This window comes from Protopterus annectens, chromosome 10.part0 (assembly GCF_019279795.1).
Source record: "Protopterus annectens isolate FY-2018-M chromosome 10.part0, PAN1.0, whole genome shotgun sequence".
Classification (NCBI taxonomy): domain Eukaryota; kingdom Metazoa; phylum Chordata; order Ceratodontiformes; family Protopteridae; genus Protopterus; species Protopterus annectens.
In genome coordinates this window covers 947,366,828-947,389,228 of record NC_056744.1, presented here as the reverse complement: position 1 = coordinate 947,389,228, position 22,401 = coordinate 947,366,828, and positions in this window count along the sequence as shown.

Genomic DNA, 22,401 nt, shown 5'->3' with positions numbered 1-22,401 from the left:
TGGGGGGAGACACTAGATGTCCTCCGCAATGTAATGTCCATGTGCCAGGACAGTGCAGGATGGCTGAGACGTTGACGTGGACGTATGCCAGCAACATCATCAGCTGGCAGTCATCACAGATGACACACAAGTCCCAGCCGCTCCCGTAGTGGCAGTACCAGCCCCAGCAATGTTGGGGCTGGGCTGTCAGTAGACCATCCTAGATGACCACTTGCACGTGGCTCTGGCCAGTCCCAGCAGGGACATGGGTCCAGTCGACATCCCTCTGCCTCTGACGATAGTACCCAGTTTGGCTTAGTACCTGATACTGTCCTTGTTACCCCTGCCAGGCACAGGTACTGTGTCCGTGGCCAGAGACAGTGATCTGTACAGCCTGGCAGGTACAGTCTGTGGCTGTCCCACAACCTCCCATATTTGGCAGCCACAAGGGGGAACTGTGTGCATGCAGACACACACACATAAACCAAACACCTAGGGCTAACACATACACACACACATTACATCAACACTGCCCATACTGTACTGTTGTTCCTCACACACACACATGCATGTCGATTGGATGGGTCATTGTCAGGCTCTGGCAAACCAATAACACACCCTGTGCATATGATGAAACTGTGCCACCTACTGTCATCTGTGACATTGATGCAGGAACAGGCTAACATGGTGCTGATGCACAAGGTGACCTAATAGCAGTGTAGCAATGTTAGCATGTTGTCAACAGTAAAGTGTAATGATATCCTTGTAGGTATATCTGAGCAGTCATGATGCATTAAAGCTATGATTATCAATGTAGTATTGTTTACACCAGTGTTAATTCCAAACATGGATTGTCCGCCCATGTGCCACTTGGCTGATGTGTGTGGTACTGGCAGCATGCGTTGGTGAGTGGACGGTACGTGTGTGATGTGTGCAGTACAGATTTGCAGGTGTACATTTGTGAACATGGTGGAGGTGCACTGTCTGCATGTACGTGCATGGTGGACACATGCGAAGGGTGACATACCCTGTATTACACAGTGTTAACACTTCATATTTCCTATTGGTGGCCAGTATGCATTTTACTACACATATGTTACAACTTGGGTACACATGTGTGTATGACATGGTTTGACACTATGCTGTGGGTGACACTGTTAATATCGGTCATTGGTTTGCATTCTGGTAGTGTACATAACCTCAACAGCCTGTAGGATACACAGTAGCATTTGAATCCTTCTGGTACTATACTATACCAGTTACCAGTGGTATTGACCACCACACATTCCCGTGACCACTCCTGTTTGGCATGTGGCCATCCTAGGTACAAGCAGACACACTAGGGATATGTCTGTCCACATCTGGAAATGCATACAGTGGCCTACAATGCATTCTCCTGATTAGACACTTATCCTCCACAAGGGTATCATACAGACAGATACCTGTTGACCAACCCATGCTGTGAAGCTATAAGCCAACTATAGCATAGTCATCCACATTTACTATACATAGTAACCTGACAGTACCACATTGGTAGTAGCCCATGACATGTAGCAGGGGTACTGATGTGTACATACAGCCACATGTGATGTCATCTGTCCTTTGATATTCACATTCCCAAAGGTATGCTGATGTCCCTCAGTGTATCACATAAGCAATAAGGGGTCTGTATGCATATCCACGGAGTTGTTGTACACCTATAATGAATGCCCATTATTGACAGACTGTGTTGTGTTTGAACATGTCTGAAATATACCCCAGGCATGAACCCTCACTCACACTATTCTATAGAAACTGTCATGTGTGTGTGTGACACAGATGACCTAGGGCACAGATCACTACAGTGGCTGGCCTTGTCACATACATACATATGTGACCTACGGTCTGAGAAGCAGCAGCACCAACTGTCAATGGTAACAGAGTATTCGTGTAGAAAGCAGGCTTCACACCTATGAAGTGATTGAGGTCACATGTACATATATGTCTTTTCCACACAGTTACCAATTCAGGTCACATGTACATATGTGTATTTGCCACACAGATACCTGAAGTGTGCAATGCACATACTTTTGTTTTACTGATATGTCATACAGTAGTAAAAGCAAAACCCACAACACATTGATCAACAGTGTCACACACTCAGCAATTGCAGGATTCAAACCCCTACCTAACTATGTTATGATACTAGAGAGATACGCATTACCATGACGCACTATATGCTTTACTGGGAACTTTTATTTGCACTGCTGTATTTGTGGGATACTGACATCATCAGACTTGCCAAAGAGGAATTTACCTCTTTTAATGTGTTTTCCCAGTCTCCAAAAAGGACACTCCTCTCAAAGGAAATCACACACACACACACACACACACTCAGCAATTGCAGGATTCAAACTCCTACCTAACTATGTTATGATACTAGAGAGATATGCATTAACACGATGTGCTATATGCTTTACTGGGAGTTTTCATTTCCACTGCTGTATTTGTTGGATACTGACATCATCAGACTTGCCAAAGAGGAATATACCTCTTTTAATGTGTTTTCCCAGTCTCCAAACAGGCCACTCCTTTCAAAGGAAATAACACACACACCCACTCACTCAGCAATTGCAGGATTCAAACCCCTACTTAACTATGTTATGATACTAGAGAGATACGCATTAACATGAAATGCTATATGCTTTACTGGGTGGTTTCTTTTCTCCTGCTATATTTGTAGGATGCTGACATCATCAGACTGGACATGGTAATGTGTGTGCACTTTGTTTTATGCAATCCCAGGAATGAACCATGTGGGTCAGCAGGTGTTAACAGCTTGAACAGGACTCCACAATTCTTAGCTTGTGTGATCTATCTGTGGACAAATTGCCATTCCTTCATATGACAATACATATTTATGCACAGATTGTTGATGTTGTGGATACGACATGTGTCTGGGATGTTGATAAAGGGCTATTCAAAGTCTATGTGGGACGTGTGTAGCTCCTTTCAGTGATGTATGTCCTGGGTGGCTGCCTTGCAAACAGTCTAGCAGGTTTGGGAACCATGATCTGCCCAGGAACATACCACAGTTGGTAGGGTTGTGTGTTTGTCAGCTTCCAATAGCTCTGTTTATGACTTCAATCATGAAGGACTCCATGGCCTTGCAGTTCAGACTTCATAGGCTTATAGGACTATAGTTCCCATGGTCTGTTGTGCACCAACACTTGTGGGGTGTGCCATATGTTGCTGTAACACATTCAACAGTTTCAGATCCTGTAGAGAGGGTGAGGCTCAACAGACTGTTCAGGTGTAGGGTCTGCTTATTCTGTAGATCACTTATGACACATATAGGGAAACAATGTAATCCAATTGATGCCATGTTTTCGGCTTTGGGAGGAGCTGTTTACCCATTCTACATGTGATATCTCCTGGTATGATGATAGGGCCTTTTGTCAGTGGGAGGTGGGTATGTATATATGGGCCTGTCTGACAGGATGTTGGCATTGTCAGTCAGGTACAGTTGGCCCTGACTCAGGACATATATGAGTGTACATTGCTATTTATGACATAGCTGAAGGAGGTGTCATGGTTCTGTCTGGACTCCTTCGCAGATAATCTTTCCAAAACACCGACAAACCTGACCACTAAACCCCTCTTATACTCTTTTACACACTTAACACCCTACTGATCCTTTGTGATCAGTCAACAGAGTATGTCATCATAATATCCTGGCATGTCCAAACGTCGGTTTTGTGTGTACTCTCCAGTCCAGCTGGTGAATATTGGAATTTTGACCCAATGTTACAACTGCCTTATGTACACAGACAACCCTCTCCTCCTCCCAACAAACTCAGATATATGTGAGAGATGCAACTATATAGACAAACAGGAGGCTGAGCTCTCTCGACCCATGACTGGCACAGTCTATCAGGTGGTGAAGGTAACCACACACACCACAAATCCAGTCTCACATAGACCTATAGAGACAGCAAACAAAATACATTACCACACAAAAACATACTCGGAGGCTCTAAATAAACTCTGCCTAAGCAGCAGAGACCTCCAAAGCAGACACTCAAACAACTGCTACCCCACAACAATACCCACATATCACATAGTTCACAAAGTCAGTGTGCCACACAGTCACTGCCCTTAGGGCTAAACAACGCACCTAATACACTTGTAATAGGTGACTCATTGTCAGACACACTGACATCTCACTCACCAGGCTGAACAGGGAGAATTTCACTTTGAGCTGTCTGTCGGGTGTCAGGATCCACCACATAACATATGCACTCAGGTCACTCCAAAGCAAGTACAAATATGGCTCCATCATTGCCCATGCGGGTGTGAATAACCTCAGACGTTCCTCCCTGGACTACATGACAAGAGACATAGAGGAGCTCTCTGATCATGTAGCCCAGGTCAGTATGACCCAGACCTTGTGTAGCATCTTACCCTTATCAAGTATGATGTCACAGTATACAGACAAACTGATCACTTTTTAACAGTTGGCTAACATATTGGTGTCATTCAAAGAGGATCCAGTGTCTGTCAGCCTGGGATGACATGCTCGACATGCCACGTAGCTTCGCTATGGACGGCTTGCACCTGTCACCCCTAGACTTTCAAATACTGGCTAAGGCTCTTGCCACCCCCATAGAGGCTTTTTTAAGCGAGGCTCAAAAGACAAGCCCACCTCCATAGATGTTACAAGGTAAAAGAAACTAAGGGTAATGCTGCTCAACACCAGATGTCTAACCCTCAAAATGCATGCACTCCAGGACTCTCCTCAGTATGGAGAATGTCGATATCTGTGCAGTAACAGACACCTGGTTCAGGCTCCCGAAAGCACACCAGCACTACCAGGTTATACTTCATACCATGCTTTTCGGCCACAAGACTCGGACCGGCCAACAAAAATAGGGGGAGTATCCATATACATCACAGATACACACACCTCCAGGTTGGTAGCACTGCACGAAGCATCTGAGACCATACATGTGCAACTAACAGTTAGCAAAACTGCCTTTCAGTTTGTATCCTGCTACAGACCACCCTCCCAAACTCAGGAACACCACTCAGTATTCCTGAGAACACTGGAGAATATGAAGGTCTCTCCAAACACCATTATATTGGGTGACTTCAACTACCCAAACATTGACTGGGAATACTACTCAAGCCCCAACACCCTCGCCCAACAGTTGCTAGAATTTATAAACTCAAATGCTATGGCACAACTGGTCAACACACCCACAAGAGGGGAAAACATATTGGACCTGATCATCACCAACATGGGGAGTCTATGTTCCACAGCAGAGGTATACCCCTCATTAGTAAGGTCAGACCATACATTTATCTCACTGGACATCCATATCCCGTCCCCACCCCCATCCTAGGTAATTTCGGTGAAGAACTTTTCAAAAGCAAACATCACACTTCTCCAAACCAAGGTAGTATCCTTCAAAGACCCTGGGACAGTGGTAAATATGGCTCAGACCGCTGAATCCTTTACAAACGCATTCTATGGACACCTACTGGAATGCATGGATCGTGCTATCCCAAATAACAACAAGACTCACTCCTCCAAAGGCAGGGGACCTGTCTGTGGTGGACCCCAGCCATTAATAAGCTATACAATGAAAGGAGGAGGCTACTACATGATAGAGCACAATCCCTAAAAGGGAAGGCATCTCTGATCAGTACTAGCAAAAAGCTACGATCACTCATGAATTCATCTAAGGCCCGCTTCTAACAGAAACTTGCACCAGACACTAAGGACAATCACAAGGCCTTCTTTAGTTATGTCAGGAACCTGGGTGGAAAATCCCAGATATGCTGTGAGTTACTGCATAATGACAAAACATACACTGAACCCACAGACATTGCCAACTTCCTGGCAAACAGGTTCAGTGCAAATGGCTCCCCCCATCTCCCCTAAAGAGCAAATGTCCATTCCAACAGAGTGTAGCCTCCCTGACATCACAGATGAACAGGTGAGTGCTGCCCTCTCCAAAGCAGACAACACAGCATCAATGGGACCAGACTGTGTCCCGGCCTGCATCTTACACGAGCTTCATGACGAACATAACCCTCACATTAAGTCACTGTTCAATATCAGAGTTACTACAGGATATGTACCCAAGGAATGGCATACAGCAACAGTGGTCCCCCTCCACAGAGGTGGTGCCACAATGGACCCCGGACAATATCGCCCTATAAGCCTAACTAGCCTGGTCTGCAAAGCTATGGAGAATATCATCATGGAACTCATACACATAGACATCGGGAACCTAAAGACACTGGATCCTACACAATTTGGCTTTGTTGTGGGCAGATCTTGCCTCTTGAACCTGTTCGACTTCTTTAAACAGTTACCAGGTCCATAGACGTAGAGAAGGTTGTCCATACAGCCTACCTGGACCTCGCAAAACCCTTCAACACAATACCCCACACGGGCATTATACATAAGCTCACCAGCTTCGATATCGACACATATGTCACAAGATGGATTGCTAACTGGATCAGGGATAGCACCCACATGGTCAGTATTGCAGGTGCCATGTCTGACTATACACCAGTTATATGTGGCATCCCACAAGGCTCAGTCCCGGGACCTATCTTGTTCAGTATATATTTCTCTGACATACAGGCTAACACAGGAGGAATATGGCTGACCATGTTTGCAGATGACTGCAAACTGGGTGCCATAATCAACTCTCCAGCTGGCACAAGCATCCTCAAAAAGGGTCTCACAGAGATGGATAACTGGTGCCAGTGCCATGGCCTACAGCTAAATGCCATTAGATGCATAGTCATCCCCTTTGGGAATAACAACGTGCCCACACATTACTACATAGGTGGTAATCCATTACGTACGGTAGGAGTTATTAGGGATTTGGGGACACGAGTAGTTAGTACTCTCACCTTTGACAATCACGTTGCCAAAGTGGTTAGACAGACCTTCTATATAGCCCACCTTATCCCATAAGGTTTCACATCTAGATCAAGTGAGGTCATTGTGCCCCTATACTTATCAGGCCCATGCTTGGATACAATGCCCCATTTGGGATGTACCTTACCCGACACCTGCAGCAACTGTAATGGCCACAAAAGTACCTCACCAAGTAGATCTAGGGACTCACACAGATGCCCTGCGCAGTTCAGCCAAAGTGACTCCAGCTCTACTCAGGTGCTTACCGCCTACTCGGATGTGATCTGTGCCTGTTGTTTAAAGCCATATCCAACCCAGAATTAATGGACATGCTCCACCTCAGGATATCTGAATCCCTTAGAGCTACACGCTCCAGGGATGTAAACCTCAGCACAGATATTAATAGGACATGCTGAAGGGACAGATTCCTATCGCAGAGGCTCCACTCACTCTGGAATGAGATCCCAGTCCACATACACAGAGTCCCCCACTGACCACCTACAGGAGACATCTTGACAAGTGGATGGGTGATCGTATGCTTACCCCTGGGATATCTTCTGGGTCCCTGCTAGACAGAGGCACAATAAACTAAATGTAAATGGGCTATCTTGTGTGACCTACTATTCACAGGCACAGTCTACTAATCTAACAGGGTTGCGGAAGCCAAACAAACTCTGGCTAGGCTTATACATGCCCTAGGGCAGATAGCCTAGTATCAACCTCTGAACCTATGATAATGTTCGGGATGCACATTGTTTATTGATGATACTGATTGCAGGTTTTGTTTCTTCTTTGCTTTCCCACTTTCTATGAACAACCTAAGTATCTGCAGAACATATTTGATTATGACAGGGTTCGACTATATTATATATGTGTCTGTTGTCATATAACTGTGTGCACAAGGCGGATTGGTGAATAGTGAGAGGTTCCTGGGTTAACACATGTAACTGCCGGATATGTGTGGCCCACTACTGTACTCAGACATGGCCTAAGTGTGTGAGCATGCCCAGTTCGGCCTTTCAGTGTTTTGTTGCCTGACATTTGTCTCATTTATTCAAGTGTGTGAGCATGCCCAGTGTGACCTTTCAGTATGTTGCTGTCTGAGGTCCACTACATTTGTTGATGTGTGTGAACATGACCAGTATTAACATTTATACTATATATGTGTTGAAAATCAGGTTCTATTCTTACTGCAGGGCTCACCTTTGTGTCATAACTTGACAGGGATTATGCTGTGCCTGCAGGATTTCCATGAGATACTTTGCATGGACTTATCAACATTTCTTCATACAGGCTGACCACTGAAATGCTGTCATGGTTTAGTGGTTCAGTACTATGACTGTAATGCATGGTATCCTGGGTTCAAGGCCTGTCACTGCTTTATATTTTCATACTGAGCAGACCAGACTGCTTAAGGGCCAGTAGAGCAAATATGAGCATGTTGGCTTTTGTTCGGCTATGCCCAACTTAGACCAAGCTTGTCCAACATTGCTCAACGTTAACCAACACTGCTGAACGTTGCCCAATATTGCTCAACATTGACCACAGTTGTGCTAGTTAGTGTGTGCAATTTTGTTTACATATACTGAATGGTGGTAAAAGCTGTTTAGCACTGCTTTATATTGCTTAACACATGGCAATCATGCCTCAGGTGGTGCTGCAGGGCTACCTATGTCAGATGCACATACTACACTCCCTATACATGTTTGAAAACAGGTAGTGTCAAGTTAGGCATCCCTTTTACTATATGTGCGTGTCAGAGAGAGGTATCATTTCCAGGGTTCCTACTTAGCCAGTGTATGTGCTATGCATTGCCTCTTTGCCAAGGCCAAAGCATACTGGGCACGCCTCCTTTTGCCTACTGGGGCAGGCTCAGGTTGTTCCTCCTCCGAGTCACACTGTGCCTGTGATGGCCTTGGCAATGGTGGGGGGCTGTTTGGCCCGGGCCTATGCTGGTCCTGCTGCAGCTGTTTTCGCAGGATCATATTATGTAGCATAGCACATACCATGACAATTTGGGTACATGTAGTTGGTGAGTACTGCAAGGCTCCACCAGATGTGTCCAGGCACCGGAACCATGACTTGAGCAGCCCAAACACAAGCTCGATTACATTTCGTGTTTGTGCGTGTGCCTCATTATGACGTTCCTGTTCAGGTGTGTGTGTGCTTTTCTGATGGGTGTCATCAGCCACGGCTTCAGTGCATAGCCAGCATCCCCACTAGGTGACCATGAGGGATGTCCCCATTGGCAAATGTCTGGTACAGCTGTGTCAGATGCCAGATATGGGAATCATGGTAGCTTCCAGGGCAGCCAGCACACACATTCAGTATTATGCCCTGGGCATCACACACAACCTGGCAGTTGATGGAGGGGAAGCCCTTGCGGTTAAAGTAGACCCTACCTCGCTCACCAGCTGGTGCTTTGATGCATATGTGCATGCAGTCTATTGCACCCACTACCTCAGGGTATTCCGCTATTTGCTGGAAGAGATGCATATTGCTGGCCAATACCTCACGTGAATTGGGGAAATATACATGATCACCGACATGTGCTGACATGGCATCCAGGAACTGGTGCAGTACCCTGGATGCTGATGCCTGTGATATCCCCAACATATCACCAGTTGGTCTCTGGAATGTACCTGTTGCTAATATTCTTAGGCCAACACATACCTTGGTTTCCACTAGGATGGGTTCCCCTCTGTTGGTTCTGTGTGTGAGGCGTGGCCTGCACAGCTCAACAATTTGCAGCATGAAGTCTCTGTCCACTCTATAGCGCTCCACTATCTCCAGCTCATGTAGCACCTGATAGGTTACCCTGGGCCTGTACACTCTTCTCCATCTCCTCACTGTGGGTTGTCCAGCAGCATTCGCATTGTCACCACCCTCAGCATGTTGCATATGTCGCCTTATAACAGCAATGGCAGCCCCTAACATTTCTTTGTCTCAGTAAAGCTTTTTCAGTTTTCACTTCTATTAGCTTACTGCAGTGTTGCAGTGTCTCTGAGAGAAACATAGTGGAATGTTGTTTGCAGAGTTTTAAGTGCTGGGCTGGGCTGGCTGGGCTATTGTACTGCCTGTGTAATTGCCTGATTCTGATTGTTTTCACTTGCTAGCTCTGCTAGTACTCCCTGGTTAACTTCCTACTATTTGTTGTGCTTCCTTTTCCCTTTCTGTTTCCTCAGGGGGGCAGCTCTGCGCACACAAGCGCAAACATGTGCACACCAGCTCACACGCATGCACACATGCTTACACAGACTAAAACTTGCTTATTCTTGCTAAAAAGCACGCACACAGGCGCAAACGCGCTTACACAACTTTAAACAACCTTAGACATGCTTACTCCGGCTTAAACGTGCACACAGGTGCACACACGCGCACGCAGTCTTACTCGGATGTACGGGCACACATCTGCGCGCAAACACGTTGCAAGCACTTCTACAAGAAACTTTAGTGTTATCCACGGCATACACCTTCAATTTCTTGCCTTTAGCTAGGGTACCTGTTGACACACCTCTTCCAATGATGAGTAACTGACAGCAAACACATGCCACTCTGCTCCAATGAGCTTCACTTCTTTCATACATACCCCCCTCGTGATGTCACCTATCTTCTACTCTGATACTCCCCTTATCCTACTCCTGCACTCCACTCACTGTACTCTTTTGCTATGTAAACTTGGGATTCACTATCCTTACCCTCATTTGCATAGGATTGCCTACTAATGCTTGGTTACATCTCTTAGACTGAGCTTCCCCCCTTAGCAACCTCTACTCCGTAGCCATGTTGTCTTCGGCCTGCCATTCCCTTGCATTGTATATTAAAAATTACAATAAAATCCACATTTGTGGATTTTAATTATTGGTTTTCTGGTTTTTAGAGCACAGCTGCGCTACACTTAAACATCGGCGATAGGGATGAAAAAAAATTATTTTATTTTTATTTTGCATCATTGAACATTGCCAATGGCCATATTTTTGGCCATTGGCATGCTTCCTCAACTGGATGCATCCTTTTTTTGGAGCTGTCACAGCTCCGTTTTGCTATTTGCAGAACCGTACTCAGTTGTCAACGGAGTACATTTCTGCAAATAACACTACTCTTACTCGGACAGGTTCGGGTTTCCTGGATCACAAATTTACCTCATTTGCATAGCTTTCACCTGCAATTGAGGTAATTTGCATATCCTATCCCTGTCAGTGTAAGAGTCGTTTTAGGAGCTCTGTTGCACGCCCCTACCGGCTGTTCCTGGATCGCTCTGCGGACATGTTGGCTGCATGGAGTCTTACTCTACTCTTAGACTCCGTGCAAGCCTTCGTGAATCCAGCCCATTATCTCTAAATACACTTTCTCCAAGTTAGTGCGACACCAGAAGTAGTATATTTAGAGAACAGAAGTGTTGGGCAAGACCCCTATGTTGAGCATTGCAGAAGGGCCTGGCCCCTGAAAAAAGAAAAAAAAACTTTTATTAAGTGACCATCAATGTGAATATATACATTTTTGACTAGTTAGAGTGAATTGTTGGGACAAGAGTAGTTTTACCTTCAGTTAACAGCTTGAAGAACTTTCAGCAGATAAACAATAACTAAACAGGAAACTGACTGAATAGATTCAAACTGTCTAGAAGCAAACTGTAGCAGGGAATGGTTTCTATTTGAACTAGCATCTTGGTTTTTGGTTTCTGCTAGCTTGCTCGTAACACCTACACTAATTGTACACTAAGTGTACACAATCTGTATTCAAAACCATACCTACCATATTTGTTATGCTTTCTAGTCACTCAGAAAGATTATACTAACTGTACATGTAGTCTACACTTTGTGGTACTTCCACAGCCAAAATCACCAACTAATAAGTAAAAAATCCACGACACCGCCAAAAGATACACCAGCCATTTATTACATCAAAGACATACTAAGCGCTTTCACCCATCATTCCGTGGGCTTCTTCAGAGTAAAGTACCTGAGTCATCGATTACTAAAGTAGCTAAACAAGCGAAGAGAATACTTTAAACGGAACATGTTACTGCCACCACTTGGTGGGAGACCGAACCACAACTATGCAGTTGTATAGTGTTCCACAGATAAAGCATGGTTTTGTCACTTTTCTTATCGTGTCATTTGTAGGAATAATTTCTTAATCAATAACACTCATTTTTTGTTAAATTTAGTTACAAGAAAGAAACACTCCTGCTGTAAAATGACTGCCGTGGATAAGTGTATGCAACTGGATGACATAAACCGTAATATTATACAAATAGTATTGTTCATTCGTAAAAATGTTTGCCAGGAAAACCATAAAGGACATTTATATCTGCCATACTCGATTATATATCCAAACTATTGAAATGGTGACCAGCTTTAAGCCATGGTGAACACAGAAAAAAATGAAACATACAAAAACTGTCTCCAAATCACACAGGAAATGAAAAGTGCGGCCAAGATGTCTACGCTAATACTGTACTTTTCATTCACCAAGAAAACACAGGGCCTACAAACCATGCCATAATATATGTGGATAGACTGAAAGCCATGTCCCTGTAATCTGTATCATATAGGATGACATGACTTCTGCCTGGCCTCCAGGCCAATCTCTGACACAACCCTGGAGGGAATAATGCACATCCAAAATCAGATATAGCTAATGACATCAGCAGTGGCTGGTGAGGAGAATATGGTAACAACAGTGTCTCACCTGCTGGTGTAAAAGACTGTCTATAATGTCAAGCAAGTGCACAAACACATACACACACACACACACACACACACACACACACACACACACACACACACACACACACACATGCGTGCACACACACACACAGACCAGTTGATTGCAGGGGGAACAGAACCTCTACCTATCCAAGTACAAAGACTACAGAACTCTGTATTTAAGACAAGCACCACAGCTCAAGTCTGGCTTGGAGTGTTTAAGACAACACTTTATAGCTGATGACATCAGCAGTGTCTAGTGAGGAGAATATGGTAATAACAGTGTCCCATATGCTGGTGTAAAAGTCTCTTTGTAACGTCATGCAAGTGCAAAAACACACACACATACACCCGTTCTGACTGCAGTGAGAACAGAACCTATACCTAGCTAAGTATACAGACTACAGAACTCAGTACTTTATGCAAGGGCCACAGCACATGTCTGACCTTTGCAAGGTTGCAGGACAACTCATAGTGGATGACATTAGCAGTGAATGTTGGTGAGAAGATGCTGGGAGGCCTCTATGAAATGGATGTATAGGCATGTGCAAGTGTCAAAATTCTGTCAATCCATGGGATTGGAATGATAACTGCAGGATACACACTCATGCTCTTCTGACTAGATAGACACACACACACACACACACACACACACACACACACACACACACACACACACACACACACACACACACACACACACACACACACACACACACAGTGGACTGCAGCAGTAACAGAAACTCCTTCCTAAGTATACAGAATACAGAGCTCAGTACTTTACGCAAGTGCCATGAGACATCTCTGACTTTTACAAGGCTGCAGGACAACTTAGAGTGGATGTATCAGCAGTGGATGTAGGAGAGGAGATGTTGGGAGGCCTGCAGAGGTTTATAGCTTTATAGGAAGTTACTAGGCTAATGGCCCTTAGACATTAAGTCTAGCTGTGTAAAAACATGATTACTGTTATTGACCATAGTTAGACGGTCTTTGTTAGCAGAGTGATTTTGTGATCAGCACCAACTATCCTTGCCCATGAGGGACATAGATGCCATCCATGGGTTGAATTTATGGTCCCCCATCCAGTTGTCAAGGTTGCACATGAATAGGGTCATTGAGAAGCTCTGCTTCCATGCAGTGGGAGCTGATTCCAGAGAAGTAGAAGTTGCTTGGGAAGATATATCTGTCTCTCCAACATGTTCTGTGTATGTCACAGGCTAGGAAGAGATCCCTGGAGCAAGGTATTCTGGTCCCATTTGATTTGCAGATCTCCAGCATTTCCATTAGGGCAGGGTTCAAGACTGCTCTGTAGGCCAGGCATAGGTCACCTCTCAGCAGCCTGTATGATACTGAGTACAGTGATAGGGCTTTTGGTTGCTGCAGGTGTCTGGTGAGGTACATAAAGAAGGGAGCATTGAACTTAGTTAGTGGTCTGATAAAGGGAGAGTACAGCAGAGCTATGGCCTCCCTGGTCTTGGATGCGATGGCCTTATTTATGAGGTTCAAAATGTAGAATGCTTTTCTTACCATTATGAACACATGGTGATCAAAGTTTTGATTACTATCAACCTGTGTTCCCAAGTCTCACACCACTGAGTTTAAGCTTAGAGGGGTGCTATGTGTATCATAATTAGCAGGGGATACTTCTTTGCCATAGTTGACAATGAGGCATTTTTTTGTGTTAAGTTTCAGTCCATGAGTTTGGCAGCAATCATTTGTGTCAGCCCTTTCTTAATATGTTAACATCATTGGGGGACTCTATATGATTTTGTCCAGTTTACAGTCATCTGCAGACTTGGTAAGCCACAGGCCATCTGCCTTTACCTGGACTTCAGAGAAATAGTTTCCAAACAGTAGAGGGCCCAGCACAGATCCTTGTGGTACTCCACTGGCAACTGGTCTACTGCTGGAGCTGGACACCCCAACTTTGACAGTGTGCATTCTGCCAGTGAGTGAGATGGCTACCCATCTAGTAATGTATGGGTTAATCCCCAGATGGGAGAGTTTCTCTATAATACCTAAATGAGGGATTGTGTGAAATGCCTTAGCTAAATCAAGATAGGTGGTATGTACTGTTTTCCCCTAATTCAGGGCTTTAATGACATTCTCAAAGAAGTCTACTAGGATTAATAATTAAGATCTACCATTGACAAAATCAAGCTGGGTCAGGTGAAGGATTTTGAATGTTGCCTATGTCCTTGTGGATAAGGTTCATGATGATTCTTTTCATAGCCTTTCAGATAAGGCTGGTTAGTCTTATGGGTCAATAGTTCCCAGGGTCAGTTGATGGATGTATAGGCATGTTCAACTGTGAAGATAATTCTAGTTTTGCATGTTACCAGATTTATGTGGACTGCATTTCATGCATTTGTTATTAATTTATGCAGTATAGTTGATATTTTTGTGAACAAGTACTTAGAAGCCAGGGTTCCAGTGCATGGGGAAAGGCAACACATAGCTACATTGTAATTATGTCACAAATTGTTATGTATGTCAGTTTCAGCAAGCAGTGGGTTTGTGTGACTGTTGGCAAAGTGCTTGCACATGCGAGATACACATTTCCATTACTTTCCCTTTCTGAGCATAGTTAAGCAGTGGGCAAGCATGATCCACATTGCTAAAATTCTGAGAGTTAGTCTTGAGTCTATAAAACATACCTGCAGGTTAGCTGACTCGGTGGCAGCAGGTATAAATGCAGTGACACATTGCTTTTTGAGCCCATATGAGATACTGGGCTCAAATCCAGGTGTATCTAATACATTTAAACAGTGATAATGTAATGCTAGTAATTCTTTATAGTATATGTGTTGCTGCGAGTTGGCATAGCACAGCAGGTTTAAGTGGCATTGCATGAAGGTAACCACATCACTATAGGGACGTTCACTGTTGCTTGGCAATGGTGTGTGATGCCAAACTCCGCACAAACATAGAGGCCAGAAAATGAAGGGCTGCATTGCTTTTTCTGCTACTTATGTGTGTGACATGTGTGATTCTATTTTTTGACTAGATTATAAGTGTTAAAATGGGGTAGATAGAAAAGAAGTGAAATGGGGAGCAAGCAGGGGGAAGAACAAAGGGGAAACAATAAAGGAATGTGCAGAAGGGAGGTAGGAAAGAACCATAGCTATGTATTTCTTCAACAATGAAAACTGATAATATGTGCAGAATATTAGCTGAATTTGGACTGTCACCTCCAGAAAGAGGGGTGACAACAACATAATTATGTTTTATAGCCAATTTTACCAAATCAAGTGTGTCATGAAAACATGTGTATGGGATGATATTTTTTTCTGTAGGACAGGTGCCTTTTTTAATTCAGTAAAAGATGAATGCTGGGTAAGGGATGTAGGTATTACTGGGTCAGGCAGAAGTGCCAGAAGCTGTTGAAGATGGAGGGGGGGTGGAGGGTGAGAGGGGCACTTATTGATCTAAAAGGGCAATTTTTTTAAACTATTTACTACCACAAAATAGGTTCACTTGGAGGACATTTTAAGCTTAGCCAATTTCCATTTTGGTGCTTGAATTAACATTTCTTGATTGATCTTACCTATTCCATGGTTGATAATTGTATATTAGCCCTAGTGAGAATAAATGTGATCATACTATAGTTCATTTGAGGGGACCCATGTAAGGGATGCAGCATTTATGAACTGCCTCTATCCATTAGTGGCATGAGGGGCAATCCTAGAGTACATTTTCTATTACCCATCCTTAGATCCAAGTTGCATTTGAATATGGACAGGAATGAGCTTTGCTTTACTTGAATGGATAGTCTCTTCTGGAACAGTGGTAGCCCCTGTGATATATATCCATCTCTCCACAACATTCAGTTTAGATACCTGGACTGAGTATTTCTGATGCCATTTGACTTGCTGATGTTTAGTGGGTCCATCTGTATTAGGTCAGAGGATGCCTTGTATGCCAGACATGTCACCTCTTAGCACTCTGTATGATACTGAGTATAGTGATAAATCTTTGAGGTGGTCCATGCAAGACCTATTGTTTAGGACGTGTATCCTTTTAGTAAGGTATCTCTGTGGGTATTCCAATTGTTGCATTGGTCTGTACTGATACATGAAAAAGTGGACATTATACAAAATGATTGGACCTAATGAGGGCTTTGTAAAGGGAGACAATAACATCTCTAGATCTAGTCACAATCAATTTGTTTATAAACTGTGCAATATAGAAAGACTTTCTTATGACTCTGGGCACATGTTGGTGAAAAGTTAGGTCAATGTATACACAAGTTCCCAAATGCCAAACAACTGGGGGGTCAGTTCTCAGGGGGCATTGTCAATTTGGCAGCTCCCTTTAGTAGATGACTTCCCAAAGGATACAATAATGTATTTCTTGGAGCTTAGTTTCTATTCATGATTCTGGCACCAGTTATTGTTTGGGACAAACCTTCCTGCATGATGGTTAAGTCATTTGGGGATTCAATAACTGCTCTTAGCTTGCAGTCATCTCAAATTTAGTCGTCCAAAGCCGTGTGGTATTTCCTTTTACTTTTGAGATGTATATGCCAAACAGAAAAAGTCTCTACACCAAACCCTTGAGGTCTCCATTGGTGACTGGTCTCTTTCCCTATTTTGATCTCCTGCATCCTGTGAGCAAACATACATGTATGCATTCTTTGATTCACCTTCCTGATTGTATTACATTATATTCTGTGCATAATACAGCACTACTTGTTATAATGTATTTTAAATTTGTATTTTGGAACAGTCTTCTAGTAAGCAATGAAACAAAATGTATGAACCAATAATGACAAAACTACCCATTTCAGAAAATTTCAACCATAAAAGGCCACTCAAACTTCTGTCATTACAATCCACCAATATCAGTAAATATGCAAAATCTCTGCAGAAGTAAGTCATCTAAATAATTCCACACTAAAGGGATTTTTAACTAATGAAGAGGTTGCTGCTCGCAAACAACTTTATATTTCATTGTTTCATCTACAAATAAAGTGCCTATTGCCCTTGAAGAATAAATTGCCTGTGCTACATTAAAAAAAAATAAACTAGTAATTTTGTAATGGGGAATGAATGGCAAACTGATAACAGAAACATAGTTACTAAGTAACTCCTCCAAAGGAGGACATTCATAGGACTACAACATCCACTGCCTTTAAAGTACAACACAGTACAGTATCATTGCTCCATCTGCATTCTGTGGGAGTAGAACCCACAGCCTTTCGCATCAAAAGTAAGTATACTACCTGTTGTGCTACTAACAATGCAAATGATTTAGCATAAGTAGCACTAAACTTCTCTTCCTCTGAAACTCTCAGCTCCTTGTAAAATCTACTTGACACTCAATTAAATCTCTCAACTTTGCAGCACAAGAAATCTGGAAAAAGCCAAATGTATTTGGGGGAGCAAAGGCCCAAAACCAGGGACACATTTTAAATGTGCAAGGGCACATCTATGGGCTAGGCTTGTAAAGCTCCATGGCCATTAGCCTAGTACACACCCATGAACCTATGAAATATTGCTTGTATAATCTTAGAAAGTTGCTAAAATAAATTGTTTTGTGTTACCATGTGTTTCCTGAAAGATAGGAAGACTGAAACTTAAAGGGCTATCATTATTTCATGAATCTGGTTCTCACTGATTTGGCAGAAAACCACAAATTTTAAGAGGAACAGACCAAAAGTATCAGCCAAATATTCTGTGAAAATCTGGACAGTTGAGAGCTATGGACTCAACTCCCTGAATCACAAGTGGTGGTATGGGTGGAGAATTCAGGCTCTTGTTTGAGCCTGAGTAACACTAACCACCAGGAATACCTAACTGGGACATTTTGCACACACTCACACACACACACACACACACACACACACACACACACACACACACACACACACACACACACACACACACACACACACACACACACACACACACACACACACACACACACACACACACACACACACACACACACACACACATATGGGAGCAGCATAACTCCTGAAAATAAAAGAACAAAACTCTCCTTACCAGTATTACTCTGGCCCTGGCAGCACCAATGGAACAGCAGCAGCATAACTACTGTTACACAGAGCAATAAGAGAACAAAAACTGCTAGTTTAGTTAGTTTAACTTCCGTGTGCAAATCCACGTTAGCATGAAAACTCCACTTCATTAATTTTCCCAGCAGGTCTTGCAGCTGTAAATGTGGGGTTCCCCCTCCCCCTGGCTCTATGGTTCCGGCTCCCATGGGGTCAGGTAAGTTGGATAGGTGAGGAAGAGAATAGCAAATGCAAACAAACAAAACAAGAGACAGGGACACAAAAGGTTAGGGACACCATGATTGGTGTGAGGGAGGGGACAACACATGCTCATGCCCGTCAAACATGGGGACAGTGAGAATCTAGCCCTCACCCACTGGACTGTCATCATTGTCCCCTTACTCTACTGGTGGCTGGAGTGCTTGACTTCTCCTCTTCCTACATACCATGAGGGAGATCAACCTCTCCATCTGGCATAGGCATACACCTATGCTGCGGTGCACAACTCTATGCACCAACACTGGCATCTCTTGATAGGTGATAAAATCCCCACCTCCCCCACTGCTCCTGGAGGGTACCACAGCACCAGCTGCTGGGGTAGTAATACCTTAGGGTGCTAGTAGTGCAGGGGCAGCAGAGGCAGTGCTGCTAGATTGGGTTAAAGACATGCTGGGCATTGGTCCTGGAACCAGTAAAGCAGAAGCAGGCTGATCTACTGGGGCTGGTCTACCTCATTGTGATGTAAACCATTTAGTGATGTGGAACAGATGGATGACATGGAGACATTTTTATAGCACATAATAGAAAATAAAAACAAAAGAGAGCTAAGGGTTGGGTTGAGAGAAAAACAGAGAGAAGAGTAGTACCGTCATATGTGACATACAATGCATTAGCACAATTATACAACTAGTTTATCTGAAGTATTACATTTAAGTGTATGTCCTAACAACTACACAATTTAACTACAGATTGCAGAAAGTAATCATTGAAATGAGCATATATAGCACAGTTTCATTTCATAATCTCAAATTACTGAAAGCTCGAAATTCAGTAATCCGAGACCATGAAGCTGAAAACCAGATTGCTGAAAGTGCATAAGAGCGAATTTGAATATCTCGAATCTGCGCTTATGCATTTCCAGTACATCGTGTGTAGTGTTATGGTGCCTGAAATGGCAGGTAAGTGAGTGTGTGTTTTTGTACATTGTGTTTGTGGGTAAGGGTAGGGAGGTGTAAGTGTGAGTGTTGAATTTGTTGGTGTTTGTGTATGTGTGATGTGTATTTGTGTGCGAGCAAATGGAGGATGGTGTGGTGTGAGGTTTTTTTTTATGATATATGCAACCTTGGAGTTGGTATATATAAGTAGGGGGGTGTGGGGGGTGCAGCCCCTCAAATGGGGGGTGCAGAGGAGCTTTCCCCCTTGCTTATATGTAGTGTAGAGTTGTGTGGTTTGTGTGCTGTGGGTGGAATGGTGTGTATGTTAAGTGGTGTATGGTGTATGTATGTTCGTGATTGTGTGATTCAGGATTGTGGTTTTGGTGTTGTGAATGGTTTGACTTTATAGTCTAGGGTTACTGAATTTCGAGCTTTCAATAATTTGAGATTATGAAGTGAAACCATATAGCACATATGCTTGGTCCAGTTGTACAGATTACAGTTAACAGCAGTGCATTTATGCCACTTGTATAGAGTTAAATTAATGTAATATTAAAGAAATGCAATATTGTATAGTTGTTACTAGTGGTATTTGAAGCCACAGCCTCTGACTGCATTCTTATATTTGACTCCTAAAGCTGGTTTGTGCTAAAGATTAATGCATGCATACTTGCTTTTATAGTTAGGACAATCATGCTCAATTTGCTACAACTGTATAAAAACCCAAACATCTATCTTTAACTATTAAAGCTACAATAATACTTCTCTTGTGCTGGATACATACCATTTGCTTTCCTCAGTCTCTCAATTCGATCAGCATAAGCCTGTCTATTGAACTCTCTTTTGGCATTAGCTGTGGAAAGAAGATAAAACAACTGAGGAGCATTATGCATACCAGTCTTGCCTATATTTAGCTTTGTATGTACTACTAATGCTCTCTATTATCATACTTATACAGCTGTAGGATGTCAGCAGTTTAAAATTAATTTGACCACTGTTTGAGGGTATCCCTTTTATGCCTCCATAGGTCATTAAAATTATGTCTGCACTGTTCTCCAGTGTGTGGGATGCCAGTAGCACTGGATACAGCCTGAGACAATCTACTCCAAGCCTCAGACTTATACTGGAATCCAGGATAGTACCCCTGCAGAAGCCATTGACTGTGGCACTTTACCAAGAGTCCAATAAATATTCTGGATCCTGTACACCCCACCTCTGTGCCCTAAACTGGGCAGCTTACTTTCTAACTTCAGACATGTCTAACACCTGAAATAGAGCAATTGCAATTAATGCTTTTCCAACAATTCTTGTTATCACATTTACTGGTAGCGTGAAAACCAGACCAATGATGTCAAACATGTTTATGCAATGTTAGTGAACAGTAGCAGTGCCAAGCAGGGAGGACAGAAATCACAAAGATAGAATGTAGAAAAGAAGATTAGTAAGGTAGAAGTCTGAAAAATAGAAGTTAAAGTTATGGAGCACCTGCAAAGTGAAGGATTTGATGTAGAAGGTCTAAAACAGATTATATCACAGTGTGATGGAGTGATTCCCCAAAGTAAGGAGAAGCAGAAAGATCAGGAGACATCTGAAGAAGAAATATGGACATGGGAAAGAAAAAGAGATTTAATATGGTGCGATATTTATGCAAAGGAGAAAGCAAAACTAACCAATACAAAAAGAGCAGCACCAAAGATATTTGAAGAGAAATACAGGCAAAGGAATCTGGATATGGAAAACCTTACAATACAAAAAATAAGACAAACAGGAAAAATAGAAAAGGAGATTAGTAATGGAGAAGTTAAAGAAATCGAAACTGAGGTTGTGAAGCACCTTCAAAGTGAAGGATTCAGTGTAGAAAATCTAATGCAGAAAGCACCACAACAGGATAAATCAATGGGTATCTAAATTAAGGGGAAACCAGTGGAACAGGAAGCACTTGGTCAGTTGCCATATCATGATATTTTGGAGCCTTCCACAGGAAACCAGTATAAAAGATCACTTGAAGCTAGACAGCAAGAGAAGGAACAGGAGGAAACTCTGATGCAGTCAATGTTGAGGACTGATAGGCCAGTGAGTTCCTGTATGACAGAGCAATAGATGGCACAGAATGAAATTGAAGAGAAGCTGCCACAGGAAGATGCTATAAAACTTTCTATAGCATGCCCACAGGAAATGGAAAACAAGGGATGTCCCCTCAGCTTGGAAGAAAATGAGCTAAGTAAAGAGTTGTTTGATTTAATAGAAACAGGTATATCAAGATCAATGAAAGAAATAGACTGCAGAAGGTCAATAAAATCCTAAAAGGTAGAAGTCTGATAAAATAAACGAACACAATAATTAGGAGTGTCCATAGAGATCCATGCTATATAACAGATGTAAACAGGTAATAGTATACTGTGCAGCTAAATTAATAACTGATAAAGTTCTACCACAAGAACACAGGGTAATGAGGGAAAGGAAGGGGAGAAATTGAATGACATCATGGAAGTATCGAATAGAGAAAAATATAAAGCAATTAAGACAAGAAGTATCACTGTTTGAGGACTATAGAAGACAAAACATCAACAAAAATACTAAGAAAGATGGATGTGATAAAAGCAATGCATAGTATCAAAA